This window comes from Bombina bombina, chromosome 7 (genome assembly GCF_027579735.1).
Source record: "Bombina bombina isolate aBomBom1 chromosome 7, aBomBom1.pri, whole genome shotgun sequence".
Taxonomy (NCBI): domain Eukaryota; kingdom Metazoa; phylum Chordata; class Amphibia; order Anura; family Bombinatoridae; genus Bombina; species Bombina bombina.
The window spans coordinates 89,940,828-89,953,962 of NC_069505.1; the positions used below are offsets into that span (position 1 = coordinate 89,940,828).

The 13,135-nt window shown below is 32.9% G+C and overlaps 1 protein-coding gene across 1 annotated transcript in view; it reads left to right on the forward strand.

Moving 5' to 3' along the window:
• Positions 1–2,185: 2,185 nt before the first annotated feature.
• LOC128665906 (synaptotagmin-A-like) overlaps positions 2,186–13,135 on the forward strand; it is a 150,479-nt gene continuing 139,529 nt past the window's right edge. Inside the window, exon 1 of the mRNA XM_053720154.1 lies at positions 2,186–2,274. The gene's annotated coding sequence lies outside the window, so the exon portion shown is untranslated. The remainder of the gene's footprint in view (positions 2,275–13,135) is intronic.

Sequence of the window (13,135 nt, forward strand, 5' to 3'; positions counted from 1 at the left end):
ATTTACAGTATAGATGCACCCTCGTTACTTCTCTGTGCTTTTAACATACACAGTCATTTTAATTTCAATAAACAATAAAAGCTAAGTTTTACCCCATATACTGGAGGATTTCTTATGTTTCTTGGGAACTCCTCTGTTTAGTATTTAACGTGTTGTGCAGTGCTATTTATGTACATACTTTTCTTCTGCTATGCATTAGAAACCCTTTCAGTCTTTGTCTCTGTTTATGTACAGCACCCTGACCCCTGATTACCATTACCTATAAACCCCTGTTATATATACAAGGGTATAATCTAATTGAACAAGAGGGACGCAAAACTTGTAGTGCCATTGTTTCTTTTCTTTTTTGTCGAGACAAATAGACAGACAGATAGACAGATAAATAGACAGATAGACAGACAGACAGATAAATAGACAGATAGACAGACAGACAGATAAATAGACAGATAAATAGACAGATAAATAGACAGACAAATAGACAGATAAATAGACAGACAGATAGACAGATAAATAGACAGATGAAAGAAAGAAAGTCGCTATTTAAAAGAATGTCTCAAAATATTTTTTGTCCATTGTCCCATAAAACAAAGTTGTTGCAACGTGTTCTCTAAAGATATTGCAATAACCTGTGCCTGTGTATTGACTAGGGTAATGGTGCCACTTTGTTTAGGTTTTGCACATTGCTATTAGACACTTTATACACTTTGTTTAGGTTTTGCACATTGCTATTACACACTTTATACACCTTGTTTAGGTTTTGCACATTGCTATTACATACTTTATACACTTTGTTTAGGTTTTGCACATTGCTATTAGACACATTATACACTTTGTTTAGGTTTTGCACATTGCTATTAGACACTTTATACACTTTGTTTAGGTTTTGCACATTGCTATTACACACTTTATACACTTTGTTTAGGTTTTGCACATTGCTATTACATACTTTATACACTTTGTTTAGGTTTTGCACATTGCTATTACATACTTTATACACTTTGTTTAGGTTTTGCACATTGCTATTACACACTTTATACACTTTGTTTAGGTTTTGCACATTGCTATTAGACACTTTATACACTTTGTTTAGGTTTTGCACATTGCTATTAGACACTTTATACACTTTGTTTAGGTTTTGCACATTGCTATTAGACACTTTATACACTTTGTTTAGGTTTTGCACATTGTTATTAGACACTTTATACACTTTGTTTAGGTTTTGCACATTGCTATTAGACACTTTATACACTTTGTTTAGGTTTTGCAAATTGCTATTAGACACTTTATACACTTTGTTTAGGTTTTGCACATTGCTATTAGACACTTTTTACACTTTGTTTAGGTTTTGCACATTGCTATTATACACTTTATACACTTTGTTTAGGTTTTGCACATTGCTATTAGACACTTTATACACTTTGTTTAGGTTTTGCACATTGCTATTAGACACTTTATACATTTTTTTTTTACAGGCTTTTCACTTAACATTTTATTTTTTCATTTACAGTGATTTTTGCTCCAGGCATTACTGTTATTTATGTATGAGACAAACTGGGGACAAAATAAGACCATTATGTGTATTCCACATGTGTCTTAAAGGCAAACAATACTTAAGAATTAAAGGGACACTCAACTCAAAAGAAAATTTTATGATTCAGATAGTGCAGTAGTTTTAAGACAGTTTCCAATTTACTTCCATTATCAAATTTTACACAGTCTTTTTATATGCACACTTTCTGGGGAACAAGATCCTACTGAGCAAGTGCACAAGCTCACAGGGTATACGTATACTAGTCTATGATTGGCTGATGTCTGTCAAATGATGCAGGGGGCCGGAAAATGGGAGGAAAACATAAATTTGTCAGAACAAAATCTACTGCTTATTTGAAATTCAGAGTAGGTGTTAAATCATCTTTTTTATGCACTTGTTAATTATGCAATTTTACTGCATTGATTGGTCCTTTAAATACTGCATGTCTGCTTTGAATCTAGAGTTTCTCAACAATCATATTACAGCACAGAAGTAAGAGTTTTTAAAACAGTTCCTTATAAATGGAATGTTGGGTTTCATACATTACAAGCTTTTTTTGTTCTGCATTGTATAGCAGGTGTAGCTGGCAGGGAAGGTGTTAAAACTAATGATGTGTGTTTTAACTAAGCAGGGCAGGTACAAACTTGTTTGACTAGTGCAGTGTGCCAGAAGCTCTATACATCTGAAAGGGCAGCTGATCTGAGACCTGGCTGGTGGATATTTATGCAGTAACAGATGGAAAGGTATTTAAATGTACTTATTTTTTATATGTTTGCAACCCTGTACATATTTAGATTATATTATTATTATTATTATTATTATTATTATTATTATTATTATTATTATTCAATGAAATCGTTTTTTCAGGTTAAAATGGCTTTAAAACGGTAGAGTAACTAATAGGATTTTATGCAGCTGCTGTTGGAAGAATCTAAAATTTAACATGTACAGTATTTCTTTTTAAGAATGAGGACTACAGAATGATGAAATATTTATTTATGAGGGTTTGTAGGTTTTTTTTAAGCAAACCCAGAAATATTTGCATTACTTGTGATCTCTAAAATTTACATTGCTAAAATGAAAAAAGAGAAAAAAAAAGGAAATATATGGCTACACAAAATAAATATCATTTGCTTAAAATCCCAGATACTTTTTAAATTTGCATGTTTTTATACAAATGCATAATTTATTTATTATTTTCATTGTAGCTTCTATGTTACAATATTTTTTTTTAAAAAAAAAACGTGTCCACCTTTATTTTATGTATATGTGTGCTTTTTAACCTTTTACTGCTGTTAAGGTGTTGTATTCCGTCCAAACGGCGCTGGGCTTTAGCGCCGTTAGGACGAAATACAACATCATAGCCATTTGGCTGTCCTAAAGCCAACGGTGCTTTCTTGATGCGATCGCAGTCTGGAAGGCGTGCCTAGCATCATAGGGATGCCCCCCTGACCTGATCCCATAATTCAAATCTCGCGATCACGTGCACGATCGCAGGATTTTAATTTGTCTACATCGGAACGTTGTTCTGGTGTAGACATTATAACCCTGCCATGAAAGGGTTAAATATTTTTTTAATTATTTTATAAAGTCACAGCACAAAAAGCAAATATTATATAAGTCAAAAGTAATCTTCAGTTTTTCGTTTTGTCCTACTGATACAAATAATGTATGACTATGCGGCCGATTTAACAAGCTCCGTATGGAGCTGTATGCAGCTGTTTAAGAAGCAGCGGTCTTAAAGGGACATGAGACCCACATTTTTTCTTTCACTTTTCAGACAAAGCATACAATTTTAAATAACTTTCCAATTTACTTCTGTTATCTAATTTGCTTCATTCTTTTGATATCTTTTGTTGAAAAGCATATCTAGATAGACTCAGGAGCTTGGCGCTAGCTGCTAATTGGTGGCTTAACTTGTATTGTCAATTTTCATTGGCTTACAAATGTGTGCAGCCAGTCCCAGGAGTGCATTACTGCTTCTTCAATAAAAGATACCAAGAGAATAAAGCAACATTGATAACAGAAGTAAATTGGAAGGTTGTTTAAAAATGTATAATCTATCTGAATCATAAAAGAAAAAAATTGGGTTTTAATGTCCCTTTAAGACCGCTGGTTCTTAACTCTTCCACCACTTCTGAGTCAGCGGACAGCAATCCACCCGATCGTATACGATCGGGTTGATTGACTGCAAATCTACAGGGGGCGGCATTGCACAAGCATTTCGCAAGGAATGCTTGTGCAATGATAAATGCCGAAAGCCTATTATGGGCCAGATTACAAGTGGGGCGCTAATAAACGCTCACACTCGAGTGTTAATTGCACTAGAAGTAAGCTTTTTTTTGCTCGTCGGGTTGCGCTCGTATTATGAGTTAAAAGTAAACTGTTTTCCCTTGTGCGCTAACCCGACAACAAAAAGCCGAACTTAGAATATCACGTGCGCATTCACATATTCCCCCATAAATGAAAAAAAAAAGTGGGGAAAAAACACTCTCGTGCAAACCTGATTGTATATTCTCATGAAAATATTAATTTTTCACTTTCCAATTTTCTTCACATAACAGAATATTTTATATTTATTCATAAATAAATATTTCTGCATATATCTGATGTTTTTTTTGTGCAATATATATCTATACTTAAAAATATACATGATTATATATAGAAATATACAGATATATCTATAGGAATATCTATTTAGGAACACAGAACATATTCTGCTATGTGCAGAAAGTTGGAATGTCAAATATTTACAGTAAATACATAGATAAAACCTTAAAGCGGCACTCAAGTCAAAATTAAACTTTCAAGATTCAGATAGAGCATACAATTTTAAACAACTTTCCAATTTACTTCCATTAAAACAATGTGCAGTCTTTTTATATCTTCCCTTTTTTAGTCACCAGCTCATACTGAGCATGTGCAAGAATTCACAGTATATATGTATATGCATTTATAATTGGCTGATGGTTGTCACATGATACAGGAGTGGGGCAAATAGACATAACTGAAATTTGTCAGAAAATAATCTACTACTCATTTGAAGTTCAAACTTAGGGGCATATTTAAGAAGGTGCGAGTGGACATGATCCGATATTGCGGATCATGTCTGCTACACATCGATAAATGCCGACAGCATACGCTCTCGGAATTTATCATTGCACCAGCAGTTCTTTTGAACTGCTGGTGCAATGCCGCCCCCTGCAGATTTGCGGCCAATTGGCTGCTAGCAGGGGGTGTAAATAAACCCAATCGTATTCGATCGGGTTGATTTCCGGCAATGTTTGTCCGCCTCCTCAGAGCAGGCGGACAGGTTATGGAGCAGCGGTCTTGGAGCTATTGCATTGCCTTGTTATCATGAATTTGTTGATTATGCAAATCTACTGTATTTACTTGTCCTTTAAATATGAATATTGCATAAATGTGCTTTAGCATGTTGTCATCTACTTAACTGAAAAAGGGCTCCAATGCACATATATATAAATTTGTACATATTAATTTGTGTTTATATGTGTATATATGTATGTAAATACATACTGTATATATACACATATAAATATAAAAGTATACATATATATTCATACATATACATTGTTAGACAATTGTGTATCTCTATGTTAAAGTCATTTCCCTACCTTCTATGTTTTTTTTTTCTCTAACACCTGAGATCTCATATCTTTGAGCCTTTATAACTTTTGTGTGCAATATATTTTTTTTAATCATTTTATTAGATAGTGTTATTATGAGTGTAAGTCTACTTTGAAATGTATTTTTGATTTGTTTTGTGCAATGTTTTAGTTTTGCTAAACAGTTAACCGGAGCTCTGAAGTCACGATAATCATTCTAACGTAAATCGCAAAGGTTCGCCGGAAACACAGGGCATCACGCTCCATACAGAGCTTGATAAATATGCCCCATAATATGAGCAATAAGCCAGACGAGTGTAAACACTCGTGATAAACCTCTTATCGCTCTCGTGCAAACATTTGCGCCTCGCTTGTAATCTGCCCCTAAATGCATTTTACTCATTCTGTAAACCAGACCTCTGACAGCATAATGTATATTGCCCATTCATAATCAATTTGTTTAAATAAAATGATTCTTGGAAAGGATATATAATCTTCATTTTTAAGTCCCATGGTAAAGTTTTAATAATCTCACCCCACTTTTTAAAGAAAAATGTTATCCTTTGTTCAAAGAGGATGAACAAATCATTCTGTTCTCTACTCAATTCCAACCTCATTTCCTTAAAAAGAGCCTCCAGGCTTGGCAAGATTTTTGACTTCCATGTTTTAAAGATTACATTTTGGGCTAAAAATAGTACTATGTTAATTAACTCAGCATTTTCTGTTTTATGCTTATTATATAGTAAAATTATATTTTTAAAAGTCTTTTTTTGCAAAAAAATGATTCATCCAAAATTCACCCTAGTCCAATTTTTTTTAATGTTGGGGTAGAACTAAAAACAATGTTTTGTATTAGCCTCAGGAAATTAGCATCTAATACATTTTATTCTCGCATGTATATGTGTTTATATTTATTTGCATTGCATTATATTTACTAAACTGTGGGTAATGGGTTATAATATATATATATATATATATATATATATATATATATATACACAGTATATATATATATATATATATATATATATATATATATATATATATATATATCAAAAGGAGCATGAGGATAAGCACTCTCACTTTAAATCAACAGCCAGGGTGTCAGGAACAGAAATATTATAAATGAGAAGATAGATCCGCACTCACTGGACTTTTCAAAAACAGGTGACAATTTATTGTGACATTTCGGTGATCAAAGCGTCCCCTTCATCAGACCAAAGATCTGATGAAGGGGATGCTTTGATCTCCGAAACGTCACAATAAATTGGCACCTGTTTTTGAAAAGTCCAGTGAGTGCGGATCTATCTTCTCACTTTTATATATATAATAAAATAAAGTCTTAAAACAATTGTCATATATACCTTGTAACATATATTTTCTACTTTTTGTTGAAGAATCATATTCCTTTCCCACAATATTATTTTCAACATTGTTAAAATGGTTGTATTGGTCTAGCTTTTGAAACATTTTGTGTTGGAAGGAAATACGAATTTGTTTATAATATTTTGTTATTCTATTCACATACGGCTATATTAATTTTTAAAATGTTCTAAAGTGTATTACCTTAAAAGCACATTTTAACAATTTGCCAGGATTAAACATATATGTTAGTAGGTTCATAATGTAAAAAATTGCATGCTCTAATGAATTTTATGGTATAAAAGGTTCCTTTTGCATGCATCCTTCACTTGTTACTGGAGTAGACAAGGTTTGCAGATGCCATTTGGCTAACAAAAACTACATTACTTTGCTATTTGCTATCTGATGACCTCTGCTGAGGCCCACTAGGAACAGCTTTATGACAGAGTTAGGATTCTGAAGCTTACCATGTGCACTTTTAATTCTCAGAATTGGAAAACTCAATTATCAGTGTTAAATTATAAGGGGGGAAAATGGATGATTCTGTTTTTTTATATCAAAAAAGAAAATCCAAGAGACTGGATTTACTCCAATGTACTAAATGTTTATGCCTATCAATGTCCTGGCTTTTTTAAAATAAAAATAAACTTTCATGATTCAAATAGGGCATGTAATTTTAAACAGCTTTCCCATTTACTTTTATCACAATTTTTGCTTTGTTCTCTTGGTATTCTTAGTTGAAAGCTAAACATAAGAGGTTCATATGCTAATTTCTTAGACCTTGATGGCCGCCTCTTATGTGAATGCATTTTGACAGTTTTTCACCACTAGAGGACATTAGTTCATGTGAGTCATATAGATAACATTGAGCTCAAGCACGTGAAGTTACCTAGGGGTAAGCACTGATTGGCTAAAATGCAAGTCTGTCAAAAGAACTGAAATAAGGGGGCAGCTTGCAGAGGCTTAGATACAAGGTAATCACAGAGGTAAAAATGTATTATTATAACTGTGTTGGTTATGCAAAACTGGGGAATGAGTAATAAAGGGATTATCTATCTTTTTAAAGAACAAAAATTCTGGTGTTGACTGTCCCTTTAATGCCAGTGTTTAAGTTATCATTTATATATAGGGGTCAATTACAAGCATTCCAATATCTGCTCCCAATAATTAGGTCTCAGTTTCAGGAGCTATGGGAAACGTGTTTTATGGGTGATTACAATCAAAAATGGATTCTGACACTAAAACCTCAAAGCCATGAATGAGAGAGCACTGTTTTCCAGTTTGGCAAGGTTGACATCAGAAATCACGAATAACACTGTAGGAAAATAGCTTCTATTAGAAGAAAGTGGGCGCAACCGAATTTTAACAGTTCTTCTATTGTAAATCATGAAACTGCTAAGTAACAAAGTTTCCTTTAATGTAATAATGTATCTGTAAAACTTATGCCTTAAACTAGAAAACCGCACTGTCAAAACCGAGTTTTATCTTTGCTTCACAACATTTATAGATGTAGTGGTTTTGAGTTCTGTTTTCTCAGTTTTCCTGAAGATCCCATTATCTGTACAGGATATTACATCAAATATATATACATATGTAAAGTTAGCTCCTGCCCACTGCAGATAAACTATACAATAGCGATAAAAAGAGCTTTATTAAGTCTAGATCAGATATGAAAATACATCTTTAGAATTCCGTCTGTGGCCAGTTCAGAGTGTCTTGCACATGTGCATCATAATAGAATTATTCCGAATAGTTTTGTAATACTTTTAAATATGTAAAAAATGTAATTTTGGGACTTTATTAAGTGTCTTTACATATAAGATTAGATAAGTTTATAATGGTCTTCAAAACCTGTTGAAAAGTATCACGAAAATGGATTGTAATCACCCAGAAAATGTTGGCTCCATGTAAAAAATAAGCCCTTTTCCCTAAGAAATCTTGTGATTGTGATCACATTGAATTGAACAGTGCACAAAGTTTTAGGAAAATAAATCAGCCAATAAATGTTGATCAACCCCAAGGTTTGGGAAGTAACAAATGGTATCTCCTACAGCAACAATAACATCACACAATGCCCACTCATTGTTTATGGAAAGTGAAATCATACATTTTCAAGTTAACTTACTAGATGTTGATTTAAAGCCATGTTATATAATGCTATTTTATTTTAATAAAGATAGTTTTGTTTCTTAAGGGAAATTATTTTAAAAATGTATAATTTTAAAAGATTAGAAAATAAACATGTATTTAAAATTGTGTATATATTACAAGTTTAAAAAAAAATGGAAAGGGTGTGTTTGGCTTTTAATCATTGTATTTATCCATGAAAATTACCTTAATTAATGTCTTGATATAATTATGTACTTAAGTACTTAACATAGTAGGTCAGCAGGTGAAAGATATGTAACTTGAAATCACAAAATGTACTTCTAAAATCATTTGGAAGTGACACAACATGGCTTCAAGCTAGTTATTTGTGGATAGCCAACTCACCATAGCTATAATTGCAAGTCAGCTATTTAAATAAATCTATTTAAATAAAGTAAAAGATAAACTAAATACTGGATATACAAGCCATACATAAAGAAATACTTTATAACCATTTCCTATTTACAGAATAGCCAATTTAGAGATTTTAATTTTTTTTGGCTAATTCGTGTTACAATCAGTGCATAGTGGCACCACTGTGATAAGACCTAATAGTTTCTCTAGATAAACAATATGTTTATCGGAAATATATACAATGCCAAGAATTTTATATCAATGAAATAATAAATCAGATATGTTTTTCTAACTATGAACATTTACAGTATTTCATTATTCTATTACTATGATTTAGTTGTTTTTTTATAGGTATTGTTTCTTAAATGTAAGATTAATGGGTTCTTCACATTAGTACATACAGTATGTAATTGTCAAATCTATTATTGTATACATTACAGTTTTAAAATAAATCAAAACACATTTTAAGCTTTATTTTACACTTATGATATATAAGAATGAATATTGTTCTTTTTTATTATTGTACAATGACAACTGTGCTATTTATAAATTGATGACATTTATGATATCATCTTATATAAAAAAAAATCAATTAATTTTATTTTTTATCTGCACCATCACTAGGCTGGTTTGGCTGTAGAGAAATGGGAAAATTGCCCCTGTGACATTGTCCCTTTACGTCTAGCCATACCCCCAGACCATCCACCCACCTACCTACAGTATATGTACATCTTCAAATCAACCAGCCCTAACTTAACCAATTGAAAACCTATGACCACCCAGGAACCCCCCTGACTTAGTCTCTAGCTTCCTGACCCCTACATACTGTCCATTGAAGTGTTTGTACCGCTAAAGCTGTTTTCTTCTATGACCATCATTGGGTTTTTGGGACTTTAAGTTAGGAATTCCTTGCTTTTGAATGTTAAAATTCTAATTAAATATGAATGAAAAGGGGTGAGGAAATGCACCAGAGAACACAGAGATGAGAGAGAAGTATCCCATAATAGTGTAGTACGTTTTTATGTCAGCAGAACAATTGTAAGAAATGGCTACTTATGAATATAAACCTCAAGGTATTTTGACAGTCAAGGGTGGGGAATAATCCCTTCTGAGTGTGTTCCAAAATACACAGTAAAATGTCAAAGCCACTTTTATATCATATATGTATAGTTCAATCCATATGTCTATATGCACTGACCAAGGTTTGAGAATTGCTGATGGTGCATACATTTGTTCTGTTTGTTTTAGCGAGGATTATTTTGCAGATTAATAGTCTCTTGTAATATAGAGCTGCACCCCACTTATCATGAACAGCTTAAAGGTACAGTATACTTTCAAACAGTTTTTTCCTTAATGTGTTTCCAATTACTTTTTTTTTACTAACTGCAGAGTATAACATGTATGAGAATTCGCTTTTTAAGGTTTATTTGTGTATATAAAAAAGCTGATTTTGTGTTTTGAAGCCACAACGTAATAAAATGGGTTGAGCTTATATGTATAATCAGATCTCATTAATATATCATTTTGAGCACATATTCATGCTTCTTTATCTTATATCAGTCCATAAATCAAAGACCAATACTTGGAGAGAACAATGGAAAATTAACATTTTATAACCTTATCTTTGCTATACCCCACCAGGAGTTTAATTTCTTCTACTGGCTGTGTTTACACAGCTTATCTATATCTTGGACCTAAGGTCAGAAACTTTCAGAATAGGTGGGGATACTACAGGCTAAATCAACTATTTAAAATGCCACTATATGGGTAAAGGAAATACTTAAAAACAATTGAATACACTCAAGAAGCTAAAGTGGATAATTGGGAACAAATTAAAGAGGAGAAATATTTTGAGTAAACTGTCCCGTTAATCTCTAAAACTGTAAGTCCCATTAATAGTGAAGGAAAAAAAAAGTTTTATTTTAAATTTTGCACAACAATTTAAAATTATCACAAAAAATATGTATTATAAAGACATTAAATATCAATCATTTTCTGTTTAAAAAAGCCCAATATCTATATATCAGATGTATTGCAAAACCAAAATAAGAATTGCCATTTAGAACAGCTCCTTTGTACAGATGGACTGAAACGTTTCAGACACCTATTGAACCAATGTGCCAGGCATATAAATGCAAAAGAATAGTAAACTTTTGTTTAATAATAAATATATTTGCTAGAAACAGTTAAAGGGACACTGAACCCACATTTTTTCTTTTGTGATTCAGATAGAGCATGCAATTTTAAACAACTTTCTAATTTACTCCTATTATCAAATGTTCTTCATTCTCTTGGTATTTTTATTTGAAAAGCAAGAATGTAAGTTTAGATGCCGGACCATTTTTGATGAACAACCTGGGTTGTTCTTGCTGATTGGTGGATAAATTCATCCACCAATAAACAAGTGCTGTCCAGGGTTCTGGACTTCCTTTTTCAAATAAAGATAGCAAGAGAACAAAGAGAAATTGATAATAGGAGTAAATTAGAAAGTTGCTTAAAATTGCATGCTCTATCTGAATCCCGAAAGAAAGAAAAAATATTTCAGTTCAGTGTCCCTTTAATTAAAAATAACTTGATTTTCTGACTCCCTCTGCATGATCCAACCATAAATATGTCCAAAACACTACTAATTATTCAGTTTAGATGTTTCAGCCACACTCATTGCTAACAGATGTATAAAATCCAGTATATACTGTGTGTATATATACCAAAAAGTATATCTAATGATAGCACCTTATAGTAATCTCAATGTAACTATAATGAAGAATTTAATATCTTAAATATGAAGTGCACAGGATAAATCATTCCCTCCATACTAGGTGAACATAAATACAATACATATATCATAGGTATCCCCGCACTTCAAATAGAAAATATCTGCAAAACTAAAATAATGGGGTAGATTTATTAAGCAGCGGATGCTGCTTCCTACCATCGAGCCTGAAATGTAAGTTAAGAACCAGCGGTGAGCAGAGGGCGGCATTGCACAAGCATTTCACTAGAAATGCTTGTGCAATTATAAACTCTTGTGCAATGATAAATGCTGAATCATGTACGCTCGACCCTTACTAAATCTACACCAATGAATCAAAGAAAATTTGAAACAATTGTATTACATATATAACCTAAGTGCAAAGAATAGGATGCACAGTCATATTAAAATACACAGACATCAGTCTCAATACAGTTTAAAGGGGTCTCCCACTGTAAGGCCAGCCAATACTCGATATGGTAATCCAAATAGCAGTTCTGCTTAGTTTTTTTAAATATCCATGCATTAAAGAACAATTTGCAGCCCCAGACAGCAAGAGAAGAAAGCAAGCAAGTTCTGTATAGGTATAAAGTGCACCACATTTTCAGCTTCACAGACGTTTGCCACACAACAAGCAGCCAGAGTTAATATGCAGGTAGCAATAAAGCAGAGCTCATGTGTGCATGTGTTTTTAATATATGCATCCTATTATTTGCACTTAGGTTATATACAGTATACCATAAAAGTAAGTACACCCCTCACATTTCTGTAAATATTTTATTATATCTTTTCATGTGACAACACTGAAGAAATGACACTTTGCTACAATGTAAAGTAGTGAGTGTACAGCCTGTATAACAGTGTAAATATTTTATTGTATCTTTTCATGTGACAAAACTGAAGAAAATACACTTTGCTACAATGTACTGTGAGTACAGCCTGTATAACAGTGTAAATTTGCTGTCCCCTCAACATAACTCAACACACAGCCATTAATGTCTAAACCGTTGGCAACAAAAGTGAGTACACCCTTAAGTGGAAATGTCCAAATTGGACCCAAAGTGTCAATATTTTGTGTGGCCACCATTATTTTCCAGCACTGCTTTAACCCTCTTGTGCATGGAGTTCACCAGAGCTTCACAGGTTGCCACTGAAGTCCTCTTCCACTCCTCCATGATGACATCACTGAGCTGGTGGATGTTAGAGACCTTGTGCTCCCCCATCTTCTGTTTGAGGATGCCCCACAGATGCTCAATAAGGTTTAGGTCTGGAGATATGCTTGGCCAGTCCATCAACTTTACCCTCAGCTTCTTTAGCTAGGCATTGGTCATCTTGGAGGTGTGTTTGGGGTCGTTATCATGT